The sequence below is a fragment of the Rhinichthys klamathensis genome, unplaced genomic scaffold (genome assembly GCF_029890125.1).
Source record: "Rhinichthys klamathensis goyatoka isolate OS25496 unplaced genomic scaffold, OSU_Roscu_1.1 h1tg000181l_1, whole genome shotgun sequence".
NCBI lineage: Eukaryota > Metazoa > Chordata > Actinopteri > Cypriniformes > Leuciscidae > Rhinichthys > Rhinichthys klamathensis.
Genome location: NW_026606709.1, coordinates 4,988,605 through 5,005,203, shown reverse-complemented (window position 1 = coordinate 5,005,203; position 16,599 = coordinate 4,988,605). Strand labels below are relative to the sequence as shown.

The 16,599-nt window shown below is 37.1% G+C and overlaps 1 protein-coding gene across 35 annotated transcripts in view; it reads left to right on the top strand.

Annotated features, from left to right (window-relative positions):
- Nucleotides 1-16,599, top strand: part of mical3a (microtubule associated monooxygenase, calponin and LIM domain containing 3a) — a 125,320-nt gene that overhangs the window by 30,560 nt on the left and 78,161 nt on the right. For 15 of the 35 annotated variants that reach the window (XM_056261383.1, XM_056261380.1, XM_056261352.1 and 12 more), the window contains exon 1: nucleotides 6,481-6,911. The exons of 2 other annotated variants lie outside the window; for them this stretch is intronic. The gene's annotated coding sequence lies outside the window, so the exon portion shown is untranslated. Of the gene's footprint in view, nucleotides 1-6,476; nucleotides 6,912-16,599 lie in introns of those variants that run through there. 18 more of the 35 variants (XM_056261369.1, XM_056261368.1, XM_056261367.1 and 15 more) reach the window with 10 other exon arrangements.

The following is a 16,599-nucleotide window of genomic DNA, read 5'->3' as shown; positions in this document are numbered from 1 at the left end:
CGGATGGCATTACATATTCATGTAGATATGAGATGCTGCAAGTGCTACTGTGCGATGCTAACAAAACAGGGCTGCAAATGCAAACAATCACAGATATTAGAATCCCCATCTGGAATATTATGGGTTGATCCCTGCGAATTCGTTTTCATAACCTGGGATGGAGTCTCAGTGGGATGCGTGCTTCCCGGGCTCCAATTAGATTTTCATAATGGCTCTTCGCCTGCAAGGTTTCTTCAGTTGTGATGGACAAATCGGGCCTTGTGTTCTCCGTTTAATTAGTAAATGTGCCGACTAGAAGCTCAATTCTGGGTCACCCTGTTCTGCTGTGGAACATCCATATGTGGAATGTCCTTGTGATGGTGGAGGAGAGATACAGTGTTGTTATATTGCAGAGAGATCTGAACCTAGTCATCATTTTATGCATGAAGAATCAGACTGTATTAGAGTTTTGTAAGATTTGATTTGATCATTTGAAAGAATAGTTGGTGAAGTACAGAAAACCAAAGAAAGATCTTAAGAGAAAAGAGCAAGAGAGAGAGAAAGAGCTATAGATTATGAAACAAGAAATTATATTGTATTTAGAAACATGTAAGGTATATTACAATACATGAATGTTTGTGCGACCAGTGCATTAAGATTGCAACTTGCATTTGATCTTAAAATGACTTATTTGAATTTGTCCCAGATATTGACAGACAACTGGATATTATCTTACGGAAAGTAACAGTGATTTTAAGAAAGGTTTTCTATGGAACAATTTCTGCTAACTGGAAACAACTTATATGGATACAAACACAAGGTCAAAGCACAAAAATGACTATTTAAATATCAGTTAAATGTTCTGCTTTGTCTCTGATTTAAGTCATTCTATTGCAGTTTTTTTTTTATAAATTCAGTAAATCACATAAAAGAGAGCTATTGCATATAGCATCTGTTGGTCCATGGTTTCAATATAAATGAAAGAGCCTTTGTTTATAGTTATGTTGGGCTTGTTTTCCAGGAGGAACACAGGCATTTCTTTCTCTCTGAACTGTAGATTAAGTCATTTCTTTGTGGAATCGGTGTGTTTAGATTCTCTTCTGTGAATTATTTTCTTTGTGCCGTAATACCAAACAGATGTAGACTGTCATCACATGAATTATGCGTCTAGTCTGAGAAGTCTAGCTTTTAAATTGCTCGTTTTTAGATTTTAGGATGAAAGCCCTTAAATTGTCCTTCTATGTGCAATAATGACCTAATTAGTGCTGACAAAAGTATCAGTATTAGTAGTCATCCATAGGGTTTGAGATTTGAACAAACCACTAACCTCATTTATTACATTGTGGAATTTAACTCGTCCCTGCATTGTTTTTGTTGTAGATGTGAATTTCTTGGTGATCAAAAAAGAAATAAAAAATATATCAAAATAGATTTAAACTGGAGGGATGAGAGACATACAAGTAAGCAATCACCCAGAACACACTAGCAACGACCTAGCAACCAAGTTTTGTATAAGCAAGCGTCATTCGATATACAAAAATCTAGTTAGATCTAACTTTTTAATGCCTGTACTTTATTGCATTTTAGAGAACCCCGGAACTGCGCTTAGGATTCCTGCTATCTTTCTAAATGACTTCACTACTAAAGAATGTTTTTTTCACATTTTCTGGACAAGCACATAGTTAAGCAGTGTGAAAACTGCTATCTTGCCAGGATCTGGGAGCACACTGTAAATCAATCTGGAAAGGGAGAAATGCTTAAATTTAAGTGGGATTGTAAATCTCTTACTGTGGAGCTGGAAGTTAAATTTGAAGGTGAAGTTCTTCAGATTTGCGAACAGGACTAATAGATTAGTTGTGAATGGTTGTATACACAATACTGTTCAAAAGTTTTTGAAATAAGTATCGTATGCTCACCAAGGCTGCATTTATTATTCAAACATATAGTAAAAAACAGTGAAATATTACAATTTAAAATATTTTTTCCTGTTTTAATATATATTAAAATGCCATTTATTCCTTTATTCTTCGTCTTCTTAAACCGAATACATATATATATATATATTGTAATTGTTGTATGTCTACAGTCACTTTTGATCAATTTAATGTATCCTAGCTTTATAAAAGCAGTCATTAATAAAAAAAAACGTACTGACCAAAGTTTTCAACAAATTATATATATATATATATAATTTATTTTAAAAGCCATATATTACTTTTGTATAATCATTGTGTTAAATTGTGTGTGTGTATGTGTGCATTCATTCATTAATTATAAAAAAAAGTTATTATGGGGTGAAGAAAGATGCCCACAACAGCTTGTTTTGATGGACGGCAGAATTAATGTGGCATAACACAGAAGGAGGCTGTGGTTGATGCTCTTGCTCAACATAGAGAGATAAACTAAAACCATCTGCACTGGAATCTATGCACTTCATAAAAAAACTAGAAAGAAAGAAAGTCACAATATGGCGCATACCCTTGGGGAGAACTTTTGGCTCATATGCACACTCTGTTACTGTTCTGGTAATAGATTTAACACAATATGTTACTGAATTTTATAGCAGAATCCTGAATCCTACTCTGAATCTATCAAATCATAATAGCAGATTAAAGGTGTAATTTAAAAAGTTCACCTTTAAGGTTCTGCAGTCACACTTTAAGTGGGTGTTCAGTGAGTGTTGCTGTGGACCTGATATATTATTCAACACTCAAAAACAGGAACAGTGCTTTCCATTTAAAGGTATACAATCATGTACACAAACACCTCAAACAGTTTGTACATCAACAGATAAGTGGATATTTTTACATTGCTATCTTGTGTTTGTCCCTTTGCATCATGTTCAAGAGCAATCACTATTCTCCTCCATCACATAGAAAGGTTACATGACAGTTTCTTTGTTTTAGATACCAATTGCTTCTTTCAGTGCAAAATGTGTTCATATTAGTTTCAGTTTGCATCCTGGGAGCAATGATTTCCCAACAGTCTTTTCTTGTCTTTTCTAAAATCATCTGACTTTTTTTTTTGGCTCTGTGAAAGAAAAACAAGTCGTACTTCAGCAATGTTTATTTTTTTTTGTGAGTTCCAGATCTTAGCTTGAAGCCTGTCAACACAACGAAACCAACTTAATTGCTTTAAGTCTGTCAGAAAAATAAATACAACTTTTATAAGATGTCCTCGCCTTTTCTGGGCCTATATATTTGGTTTAGAAAACCATACAGAATGATCAAGGAACCAATCTGCTTTTTTCCCCCCACACTGGTTGGATGAAGGGACACTCAATTTTCTCAACCAGCTTGCATTTATAACTCTAAAAGACTGGGTAAAATCACAGAGGTCATAGTGGTTTAGTGTACCCTTAACCACTGCTGTTTAAATTGCCACATACGACATTGGCTGCTCCCTGTCCAGACAGAGCATTCTTTGCTGAATGACACATTTGCACAGTTTCACAGACAAGGTTTAAGCCTACTATAGTCCCAGACTACAGTGCATGTTTGATGAAAGCAACTTGCACTGACATTATCTTGCACTGGCATATCTGCCATTGCTTTTGCTCAAGATGCACACCAGCAATGTTTTTTTCTAAGGCACATTTAAAATCATCTGACTTTTTTTTGTTTTGGCTCTGTGAAAGAAAAAAGAAAAAAGTCATACTTGAAGCTAGATCTGTGTCTGTCAAGAAGAGATGCTTAAATGAGAACACTATAGTGTACCATTTATAAAGGCTATATATTTAACACCAAGCATTTCTGCTGACTCTGTTGATTTTCTCCTTGATTCTTTTAACTCAAAAGTTAAGTGTAATTGATGATATTGCAGCTGTGAAAGTCAGGAAGAAGAGTGGGCAGACAAAAAACACCTTGGAGAAACTCAACAGCAGTGCAAAACATGAAGAGACAATGCAGAAAAGCAGAGCGCATGTGGCGGAAGACAAAACTTGTAGTCCATTATAACATCTAAGACAGCATCCATGCTTTTAATATGGAACTAGGCAAAGCTAGACAGACTTTCTTCTCGAATGTTATAAACAGAAACTTAAATAACACACGCACTCTTTTATACTGTAGAGAGACTGACAAACCCCCCAAGCCAGATTCCCAGTGAAATGCTCTCAGACAGCAAGTGCAGTGAGTTTGCTTCTTTCTTCTCTGAGAAAATCAATTATATCAGAAAGGTGATCAGCACATCCTTGAGTTGCACTGGGGTCAGACAGATCAGACCACAACCTGAGAAAGTAGTTATGTCTGATTTCGAAGAAATTGATGGCAAAATTTTGGAAGAAACCGTAAAGCACCTTAAAACATCAACCTGTGCCCTTGACGCACTTCCCACATTTTTTTTCAAAAGTGTGTTAAACAGCTTAGAAGCAGATCTCCTAGAAGTGGTAAATGCCTCACTTCTCTCTAGGAGTTTTCCAAACTCCCTGAAAAACTGCAGTTGTCAAGCCTCTCATGAAAAAGAGCAATCTGGATAAGACCATCTTAAGCAACTATAGACCGATCTCAAATCTTCCTTTCATAGGCAAGATCATTGAAAAAGTTGTCTTCAATCAGCTGAATAAATTCTTAAGCTTGAATGGATATTTCGACAATTTTCAATCTGGTTTCCGACCGCATCACAACACAGAGACAGCGCTCATAAAGATAATAAACGATATTCGCTTAAACACTGATACAGGCAAATTATCAGTGCTGGTACTACTCGACTTCAGTGCTGCATTTGACACTGTCGATCACAACATACTACTTGACAGGCTGGAAAACTGGGTGGGGCTTTCTGGGATAGTCCTAAAATGGTTCAGGTCATAGAAGGGAGAGGTTATTATGTGAGTATAGGAGACCATAAGTCTGAGTGGACATCCATGACATGTGGAGTCCCTCAAGGCTCAATTCTTGCGCCACTCCTATTCAACCTGTATATGCTCTCAATGAGCCAAATAATGAGAAATAACCAAATTGCTTACCACAGCTATGCAGACGACACACAGCTCTACTTAGCCCTATCGCCTAACGACTACAGCCCCATTGACTCCCTGTGCCAATGCATTGATGAAGTAAACAGTTGGATGTGCCAAAACTTTCTTCAGTTAAACAAAGACAAAACCGAAGTCATTGCGTTTGGAAACAAAGATGAAGTTCTCAAGGTGAACCTTGACGCTAGGGGTCCAACAACTAAAAATCAAGTGAGGAATATTGGTGTGTCTCTAGAGTCAGATAGTTTCAGTCATGTCAAGGCAATAACTAAATCAGCATACTATCATCTGAAAAATATTGCAAGAATTAGATGCTTTGTAGTCAAGACTTAGAGAAACTTGTGCATGCTTTCATCACCAGCAGGGTTAGGGTGAGGGTTAGGGTTAGCAGGCCTTCCCAAAAAGACCATAAGACAGTTGCAGCTCATACAGAACGCTGCTGCCAGGATTCTGAGCAGAACCAGAAAATATGAACATATCAAACCAGTCCTCATCTCTTTACACTGGCTCCCAGTTACATTTAGGATTGATTTTAAAGTATTATTGGTATATAAATCATTCAATGGCCTAGGACCTCAATATATTGCAGATATGCTCACTGAACCTAACAGATCACTCAGATCATTAGGATCACATCAGCTAGAAATACCAAGGATTCACTCTATGTCGCGGAGAGTCTGCTTTTAGCTATTATGCCAGCCGCAGCTGGAACAGCTTCCAGAGGATATCAGATGTGCTCCTACAGTAGTCAAATCACATTCAAAAGACATCTGTTTAGCTGTGCATTTAATGAATGAGCACTGTGACACTGACTGTCGTTCGTCTGACTGTTTGTACTGTATTTTATTTTTTATTCTAAACTGTTTAATTATTCTTATTTCTTTTGATTATTTTAAACGTAAATATCCTAATTTAACTAAGGCCTATACTCATGGCTTAATCTAAGCCATGTCTATGAAACCAGGCCATTATACTGTAAGTGCTATCAGCATTTAGGCACTTTAAACAAACTGAAAAGCACTTAATGCATGACCTATTGCAATTGGAATTAAATCTCAAATTCTTCTTCTTCTTCTTCAAAAATGAAAGTTAGTCACTATACAGGCAAAACTTGCATTACAAAACAATTGTCTTAATGTGCTGTAATTAATGATTGGGAAGTATGGTGATACATATTAGTTCAAATGTACCTCATTTACCTTAAAATAAATAAATAAATAAATAATAATAATAATAATGAATAACAATAATATTAGCCAACATTAATTCATAGATTATATTTTCTAATAGCATGCCATTTCTTTTTAAATAACCCTTTTATCATTTCATCTTAATTCGTCATTGACCCTAACGACAGAAATAAAGAAATAGATGTGGTCTTAAAACTAAAACACTGAACAGATTACAAAAATGAGGAGTCCCAAAACCTGTGAACGACCTTGCCTGGTGACGTCAAATTGAGCAAACCAATCAGATTAAACCTTGGCAGTGTACCGCCCATTGCTGCCAAAAGTAGGGGGAGTGGAGCCAAGAAGTGTTCTTTCTTAACCGCCGTGCGCTTTCAGCGAAATACAGCGGAATAAATCCAACGTAAACGCAGTTATACTTTATTGCCTTGCGGACTATAATCATCTCACACGTGCCTGTTTATTCGTTAGAAGAAAAAAAAAATCCCGTAGGATCTGTTTTCCTCCCCCCCTCTGCTCAATGGTGTGGGATCCTCCTTTTCTCTCGCATTAGCGCCTTTCTGGTGCTGCAGTATGAACGGACACAGCCAGGCGGACTGAACTAGTACCTGCGGGTTTCGGTTAAAATGTTTTACGCTGGTGTGGGATTTTGGAAACGACTTCAAGGCGGACACGTGGAATAAAAGTATGTCATCGTTTTGAAATTAGTTCTGGAGAAGTGCACAGGCAAACGCGTGTCATTGTTTATTGTAAGGATCCATGAAATAAAGGTAAGCATCGACTGCGGTGATTGTTGTTTAGAAACGGATACTTTGCTGACTGTCTGGTGGTGGAAAGTCCGATTCTTTTCACCGAACCGGTTCTTTTGAACAGTTCGTTTCAAAGAACCGGGTCAAAAACCGATTGAATGGCCTTTATGTTATTATTCTTTTAAACGTTCCATAATTTATGTTTACTATATTTTTTTGTCGATTAGGCTTTATTAATAAGGTAGTTTTTTTGTAATCATGTGACCCAGTTCAGTTTGGTGCAGGTCATTCATTCATGGTTCAGCTCATAATAACAAAGTAATTTGCATGACACAATACTAAATTCACGTAAGGTAACGTTACTCATGTAATTCATCTCTCTGTTCTCATAAATCCGTTCCCAGAACGTTTTATTTGCAACATTTCTGCGATTCTGGTGTTAAAGTAACAACTGTTACATTTCGTCCCATCTGTCAAATCCTCGGTTCACTACATGCTCTTTATAGTATCAGCTCAGTTATCGGTTCATTGCGTATCAGAAATGTTTGAAAATATCTGTTTCTCTCTTCTCGGTTCATTGAGTCAGTGAGTTGTTAACTGGAGAACGGCTCGGTCCAATTCAGTCCGATTCCTGAGCGAATCGTTCAGATCGTGTAATGCATCAAACTCTCTTACGGAGATAAAATAGTTAAATCTTTTGACACCGTGACCAACATTAGAATAAGATGAAAAGCCTGTCGTCATTTATTATTTAGGCTAAGTTTCAACGATTGATTAGCGTTTCGTTTCATAACAAAATTCGAAGCTGTCCGTTGTGTAACGTTACATTCCAGCGAACCAAACGAACGCCTGTTTGTTTACATTGTATTATAACATGGAATAGTTCCCCCATAAATAAAAATGGTTGCAAACTTGTATTTATTTATTTCTGGAACACAAAAAGAGGACTACGCTGAATGACAGGCTGAGTCACCATTCCCATACATTGCTTCTTTTCCATACAGTGAAAGCGAATGGTGACTTGAGTCTGTCAAAATGCCTTACCTCTTTTGTGTGTCACAGCTTGAATTCACAGTATTAAATAACTCATTAGTCAGTTTACATACATTGACATGTGGGACTAACTATTTGGATGTACAATAACTCATCTGTATAATGTTTGCTAGTGTTACCAAAAGATGTACAAAAACAACACACTTCTCATGTAAATGTGAAATATGATATTAATTAATTATGGATGTGCTTGTTTAGACTGCTGCATTCCATGCAGGAGTCCTCTGGTCTTTTAGGGAGAAATATGTATGGCCATACTGAACTAAACCCGTTAGTGAAGGTTACTGTTGCTGTTGCATCACCTTTGCTTCTGATAATCTCATAATGGTGTGATGTTTGCCCATGACCACTCTTAAGATAAATGTACAACTTGGCTTTGACTGAGACTCTTTAATCTGACCTCTGTCTTGCTGACCCACATTTCTATTTTGGGCAAAGGCCTTCTTTTCCACCCTATGAAGACCTTGGTTATGTGGCACTAATGGTTTTTATTGATTTGATCTGGATGTCTGATGCATTGCATGCATGCTGTTTACATGCAATTAGTAAAGGTTTATGGGTAAGTTTAGTATTTCAACATAGATTTTCATATTTTAATGTTATAATTTAGTTGTGAATGTTATTGAGAAGGTTATAAAGATATTATTAATCTCTTTTGTACTTTAGATCGTCCTTGTGTCTTTGTTCATAGTCAGGTCAGTGTGAAACCAGAGACAAAGACTCTTTTGCTGACTCAGCTCAAACCCAGCTGATTATTTTGGCAAGTCTTAGATTAGATTAGATGTTTGACTTTCTAACAGCAACCATCAGTGTGTGAGAGAGGCTGTTTGTTTTTTTATTGGGAACCAGAAATGAAAGGACTGTGGGGTAGATCTACTCAACTGTGACCAGTTAAACAAAAGTTAAGTAACGCTAACATTTACCTCCTTTTTGGAGCTCCGGTGATGTATTTAAGAGTTCTTCTTTCCGAATCCAAACTGGCAGACAGTGAAAGATCATGCTGTGGGCACTGGGCACTGAGTTGGCCATAAAAGGAGATGTCTGCAACTTTTGGCAGTGTTGTTTAGGTCTTGGTGCTGCAGGTATTTATTGCCAACATTTTTTATTTTCAAATTCTGCTCTGACTTTGCCAGAGGTTGTAACGGAAACGTCACGGAAGTGGAATTAAAGTGATCAGGGAAGCACACTTGTGAATGAGAGAGCAAGTAATTCTGTTCATCTCTGTTAATGTGTTAGACTTTAGTGTTTTATAACAATTTAAATTGTTAATACAAAGTGAATTTATGTATGTAATTTATTAAGATTATTTTACTTAAGTATTAATTATTTTATTTACATATTTATTTATATAGCCTATCTGAATCATATCTTTCCTAAAAAAAGTATTGTTGTTCATCTGATCTCGAAATGTGTGCATATTTTATTTTCTCCTTTAAAAGATTCCCAATCTTTTCAAAGTTATGAATTTGCAATGGTTACAGATTTGTTTCAGAAAGTAGAATAATCACTACTGATCAGGCTTAGGCTATCTTCCTTGCTTGTGATTTTTTTGTATTTTTTTTTTTTTTGTATCTGTGCTATCAGAGATAAGAATATCTAGCTATAGCTTAGTGCAAATTTTATCGTTTGGCAAATGCTTTTTATGGATGCGCACAATGCACTCTTGCTTTTTAAACTCATCATGCAAAATTTGATCACGTAGCACATGGCCTGATGTATTGTTGTAAAGTTTATGAATGCAAGTGTAATGGCAAGATCTAAGGTTGTCTTTAGATTGGCAGAGGACTCTCGGACCTCTAAAGAACAGCCACTGCAGCTGCTCTGCAGGAGTTTATTTAATTAAACTAGTTTTAAATTAGGAGAACTTTGTTGCACTCCCTCTAGCTCACTGCCACTGCGTCTGTTGAGTTTTGAACATCTCTGGAATCTAATGAGTCACAAAAGATGCCAGAGACGTTAGTCCGGCGTGTTTTTCAGTGACTGTTTAAGTTCAGTTTGAAATGGTTTGCTATTATTATTTTGAAGGAACAATGGGAAACATGGCAGTTTTTTGCTTTATGACAGATATTCTAACCTAACATTTGTGCTGTTCAAAAACTAGATAATAAAATAATGTAGTTCCCTTCCTACTGAAATGTCTTTGTGATTTTATGAGATTAATGTGAAAAGGATGTTTGTTTAGGAATGAGGAATGTTCAATTATGTTTTTCAAAAGACCCCTGAACTGAAGAAGGTGATCAATCAGTGTCAAAAAAGTATTTTTGGCTTTTAAGGAACCTCTCTTTTTTCTTTAACGTTTCTTAGTGTTACAATCAAGTGACCTGACAAGGGGGATGGAAACCTGTTTGGAAAGAATCCCTATTGTTGCTGTTTGTTAGGTGCAGAAATTACACACTGCTACTCTAACCTTCACTCTTTTTATCTGTGCAAGAGTGTTTTCAAGGACATCATCCTACTATACTGTACTGTGTTAAAGCCAATATGAAATCAGAATTGCCATATGTCTTGTGGTGAACAATTCATCCGTGCAAGTTAATTTACAAAAAAAGAGAACCCTTAAAGAGGATATTGCAGGTAAAAAAAAAATCTAAATTAATATATAACCTTGTATGAAAATACCATGAAAAGTTAATGCAGGATTTAAAATGTTTTAAAACGACAAATAGCTAGGTCACTTATGTAGCAGTAGATAAAGTGAGTTTATCTATCTCGCGTCATTTTACGTCATGACAGGGAGCCTCAGCCTCGGCTCAGTGCAGAGTAGGCTGGTATTCAGTGAGAGCGGCCGTGACAGTGTGTTTTCGGTAGTTTTTGTATTTCAATTTATCATCGTCATGGTAAATTATTGTGTTTGTTTGTGGAGGTTGCAAAAACTCTGGCGTGTCAGGACACCGAGTCCACAGGTTTCCATAACTAGAAAAAGGATGGTGATATATCTTCCGTGCCTGGTGCGGTTTGTGCAGGTGAAGCGACGGGATTTCTCTTCCGCATCGACTTCGAAAAACGCGGTCGTGTGTGTAGCGTTCACTTCAGATCGGAGAATTATCATCCCGGCGATATGATGGAGTTCAACATGGGATGCCGAAGCAAGAATATTGATCGTCTTATACTGTACCAATGGCACCAAATAGTGTGATATAGGTAGTCATGCCCTAAATAGAGGCAACTTGTAATTGAAAAACAAAATTACTCAGATTGTTTAAATATTCAAATCTTTAATTTTCTGTTTATGTTATAACCCAGGTGAAAAATATGTATTAAAAATTGACTTGAGTATGTTTTTAGTACAATACAAATATACTCAAGACAAGTATAGTTTTTATACATTTAATAGTACCCTAAACAAACTCATGTCTGCTGGCCTGATATACGATGATAATAATCTGTACAATATTGTGAGCACAGTGAATATCGTTAGCGAACGTGTATATCTAATAAGCTAACACTGGTCTCTCTCACCCAGACACCTGTCCTGTTCTCCACTGGTTCTCCTCACATCACAACTCAATTTGTCTCTGACCGTTCTGTCTAACATTAATCCTGGCCTGTCCCTGTTCTCTTGGCAGCATAGCAGGCTCATATTTTATGGCTGTGGTCCGTCATACGAGTAAGTATTTCCTCAGCGTCCGAAATGTCATTGCGATCCATTGTTTTCCTGTTGTTTGAATCGACCGCTCTCCCGCCCGTTACGTCACGCCCGCCATCCATGCCCATTTTCAGACGCAGAAGTAAAATTTTCTCACAAAAACGACTCCTGAAGCTTTTTTTAAAGAAAATCTAGTTCCCACATTATTTGACTCGTTGGGTCACCTAACCTGCAATATGCCCTTTAATAATTGTCTTCGTAATCGAAATCTGAAAATGTTCTATGATGACGTCAGTTTGATGGCTTGGGTAGAACATCCCCTCCAACTGTCAGGCTGCATTTAACTCCACTTTTAGGCATACACTTGTGAATTTCCCAAAGTACTTCCCCTCGGGGGAATCCCTGTCGAAGTTTCAAGTGGGCCAGGGTAGTTTATTTGGACAGACCCTCGACCTCTTGATTTTGACTGAGTGAGCGAATCAATCTACTAAATATGTACACTTCAGGATGATCCATGGACCACAATGCAACACGATTGTGACGTCACAGCATGTCGCGCTTAATTTACCCCCACCCCTCACAACTCTAGTTGGAGTTATTTCAAAACCACATTTAGCCTATGTTGTAGCTAGCGACCTTAAAGGGATACTTCACCTCTGGAAAGATGAATGTGTATTTAAAATGGGTCATTTATGTAGAAGAAATGTGAAATTATTTTTTAATTTGTAGCTTTCTAGACTGAGAAAAGCCAGAAAATGTATTTTTGGCTTATGTGGATGAAAGACAACAACTCCCAGAATGCACTTGCTTCGCTGCCCTAGGAGGCCACGCCTACCGGTAACGGAGCGCAGTAGTTAAGCAACAAGTCTAGGCTACTAGTAAGTCTCCGTGATGAGTCTGCCCGAAAATGTGTTTCGAGATCGCCCAAAATGTCCGGGATTCGGCTTTTGCGTTATACAGTCGCCATTCATTATGTTTACTGTGGCGAGCAGGACGAGGCTAGGGCCGCGGGAGAATGGCGCGAGGCCGGTGGCATGATTACCCATGAGCGACACCTGTGAGACGCACCGCTCTCGTATCTCTCACGGAGGAGCGGGAATTCTCTTAGCAATGTTAAAACGCACATCAACCGATAACTTGTTTGGCGTTCATTTAAACACTACATTCAGATTCGCCAATCGGAATGAATTCAGTTAGATTGAAACAAAAGGTGTTCATGTAAACAATGAATTACAATGTAATTGTAAACAATGTAAACTACTCAGCTTTCTCAGAACAAGAGCCTGCTAGCTTAGCTTCCAAAAAAAGATGTCTGACACTATGTGTACATTCTGTGAGTGAGATCCCACCCTCTATGGGCGGGTTGAGAACATGCGGGACAGCACTGTAGTCTTTAGCCTCTGCCCAAAAAATCCTCCGATGACGCAAAATGACAATTTTTGCGTCATCGGATCATTTTTTCCAGACAAAAAATACATAAGTCTCTCGTCTCAGGGGGATATGAGGGTGGAAAGCACCACCTCAGTCCCCTTTCACTTGGCCTTTTGTTTCCTTTAAAGGCTTACTGTTTCTCTTTAAAGGGATAGTTCACCCATTTAAATTGACATAATTTACTCTCTCATGTCGTTCAAACCCCATGGCTTTTACTTGCATGGTACACAGAAAGAGTTATAGCCCAGCTTGCTCTTTTCTGCCCTGCAAATTCTGACAAAAACATTTTTCTGGATGACTGCTTTTGTGTTCCATGGAAGAAAGAAGATCATATGGGGTTGGAATGATATTAGGGTGTGAAAACAATAAGGTTCAGTTTTGGGTAAACTAACTTTTTAAGGCTGACTTCTGTTTTTAAAGTTCCCACAGACCCTGTTTAGCCCTTATCTTAAAAGCAGAAGAGGTGAAAAACTCTGATGACTGTGATCGGCCAGTCTATTTCCCTGCATGTATGCGTGTGTCTTACTCTGATAAGATGTTACTGTGCCAGGGTGCCGCCACGCTCTGCCCACATTTCACTTCAAAGTGACTGGCAAAAGATTTTTCCTTCCTCTCACTGCCGCCTCATCTACACCTCCTAAGCGACCGTCTCCACACAAGCTGTTTATTTGGAAGAGTCCAGAGAGACACAATGGTGATTTCCTTCAGGACTCAGTGATACAGTCATCGTTCTGTTGGTTTTGGTTGCAAGCGTTTGGTTCCTTTGCCACTACTTTTGCTTTGGAACTCTTGTCTGGAGGAAATTATTTTGGATTGCTGGATTTGTTGAGTCAACAAACGGGATCATGTTATAATTTTTGTATGTATAATGTTTGTTTTTCCCCCGCCAAATTTAATATTGACACCATAATTGATGTTGGATATCTAATTGTGTATGCTCCAGTCATTACCTGTTTTTAGATTTAGATGAATCTAAATCTAAAGTAATTACCTTTGTTGTCATCTAAACACTAATCTTTAAAACACTAATAATTTACAACAAGGTTAATGTAATTATTAAATTTAAAAATGTCCTTTTTTCACATTGTACATTATAATTTTGTGATGATTTTCAGGTGATTTTAGTTTGTTTGTTTTTAATTTATTTAGTCAAAGTACTATAGTATTTTAATAGGTTAACTGGGACGGTCGTGCTGAATTCACCTATTTGACTGACATTAGAAAGTTGTGGAAATTCAGCATGAGCCATTATTTGCAGCTTAGTTTCAGTAAGTGGTATTTTTGGACTGAAGCAGAGTTCTCAAAATGACTTTTTTTTTTTGTGTTTTTTTACCAAAATGTTTTTATAATATGACCCCTTTTAAACAGGCTAATTCTATTTTAGTTTTTATATCAGATTTGTGAAACATTCTATTATACATATATATTGAGTTTTATCATTGCGTGATTTAAGCAATCCTAACGAGTCATTTGAATGAAATAAATGAATCATTTAATATGGACTTAAGTATCTTATCTCAGACAAGTAACTTGAAACGAACCTTCATCCTGTGGGTGATGTGTGAAACCTTCCTATGTGAGTCACTGTACTTTTCACCTTTGTTTTGTTTTCATAAGTGCTTTTGGGATAGTAGTAGTGAGCCAGTCTTCCTTTTAAGATCAGTTTCCAATATTTTTGCAGTTGTCCTCTCGTTGACTCCACAAAATAAGCTTTTATTCCACCCATCACCTATAGTTTGTAAAATTGCTGTCGGATTATAATGTAATTCAGTATGTGTCTATTTTCCTTCTAATGAAAGTCCATTGAAGTGCTTAGCATCTGTCTGAGAGTTTTGGGTTACAGGCCTATTGAAGCCCATTTTGTATTCCATTCACACTTGGAGTCCACCCTTTTCCTCTGCTCGGTTGGCGCAAGCTGCTGACTTCAGGCCAGTTTTGCACTTTTTTTTTTATTTCCCTCCCTCCTTAAAATGTTTGATGATTTGAACCATGGAGGTTGGTCCTCAACCAGCACTTCAGGAGAAATCCGTCCTCTGTCCCTTGGCGTAGTTAAAAGTGCGAGAGATCACAGATGTTGGAAAGGTTTCAAACTACAGAAGCTTGGCCAAAAAGAACATTTCTCAAAAGTTTGTCAGAAGCTGCTCATATTTATTGGAGTTACCTTCCATGTTGTAATTTTCCAGAATTTAATGACAACTAATGTAATAGCTGATATGTAGGCCCACATTGAATCTGCAATCTGAATTTAGATCTGTGGAATGAATACAAAAAAATGTGTATTTTATCATAGAGTATATTCCTATTTATAGCCAAATGTTCAATGAAATTAGCAAAATAATAAATAAAAAAACATGCAAAGGGATGGGAGTGTGTAGAACTTCAATATCAGCGTTTGGAATTATGTGGAGCTTTCCACAGCTTTCTGCCTGCATGTTGTTTGTATGCAGAAGATGAGTTGTCAAACCAGTACGACAGTTTCTTCTCATGAACTCCCGCTTTTCTGTTTGAGTGTTAAATGTTAAGGTGTTAATCACAGGTATGTCATGATGCATTAATGTCATGTTGGAATCATAATAATTATTAGATATAATTACAAGATGGAAATTGAGTTTAACAACACTCAGTGCTGTTTAAATCCTTTTAAACTATTTGTCTCTATGGCAGTGCAAACAACCGTTCCATATGCGGATTTGTTGGAAGTGACAGACAAATATTTATCACTACACAAATTAATCTCTGATTCTCTTGCACATGTTTTAATATGCACCTGGTTACACTGGCTATAAAAGGATATCAAACATAAATATGTGTAGAATTTGCTTCCTATCTACTTTTTAAATGTTGATATTGGTTAGGTCTAACATAACATTGTGGTCAAGTGGGAGAAGTCAAAGTTTTCATAGTTTCTATTTCTAATTTATAAGTTTGTAAACTACTGGTAGTAATTACGGTAATTCTGATGACATGAATTCCCGGCAAAGGACCATAATTATGAAAAAAATTTTTTTGAATATTTTTAATCTTTGTTGGTTTAATTTTTTTTTTTTTTTTTTTAATAAGTAATTTAAAAGAATAATAAGTTCTTTTGGAAGCTTCAGTCCCTATTCATTGTAGCTAAACAAATAAAAATAGTCCTTTTCCTTTTGTGTTGCACAACAGAAATTCACATGGGTTTGAAATAGGGATGTCAATTTTCACAAATTCCCATGATCGATCGTCGTTTAAATTAACGATCAATTAATCGATTAATCGTTAGCCTTAATACTGCAATATGCGTCTGCTGCAGTGCATATGGCCAACAGCATGACAGCGTCTGCAAATGCTGCTCAAACCGCTATGTTCCTCACCAAATTAATGAGAATGGTTTTAATCTAAATAAAGGGCTAGTAGGATTGTAAAATGTTTCGATGTGATTGATAATTAAATTTCAGGGCTCGAATTTCGGCGCGGGATTGCGGGTATTGCGCATAATTCTAATAATTCCCGCAGGTCTCCCATTTATAATGCAGGAAATTCCCGCAATCGTAATCCACACAGATTATAAAATCAAATCATTCTTTTAACAACTATCTGCCAGGCGCAATTTCACAAACAGCGTCAGTGTTCAGCGTGCCGCGTCTTCTATCGCTTCTCTCAAAA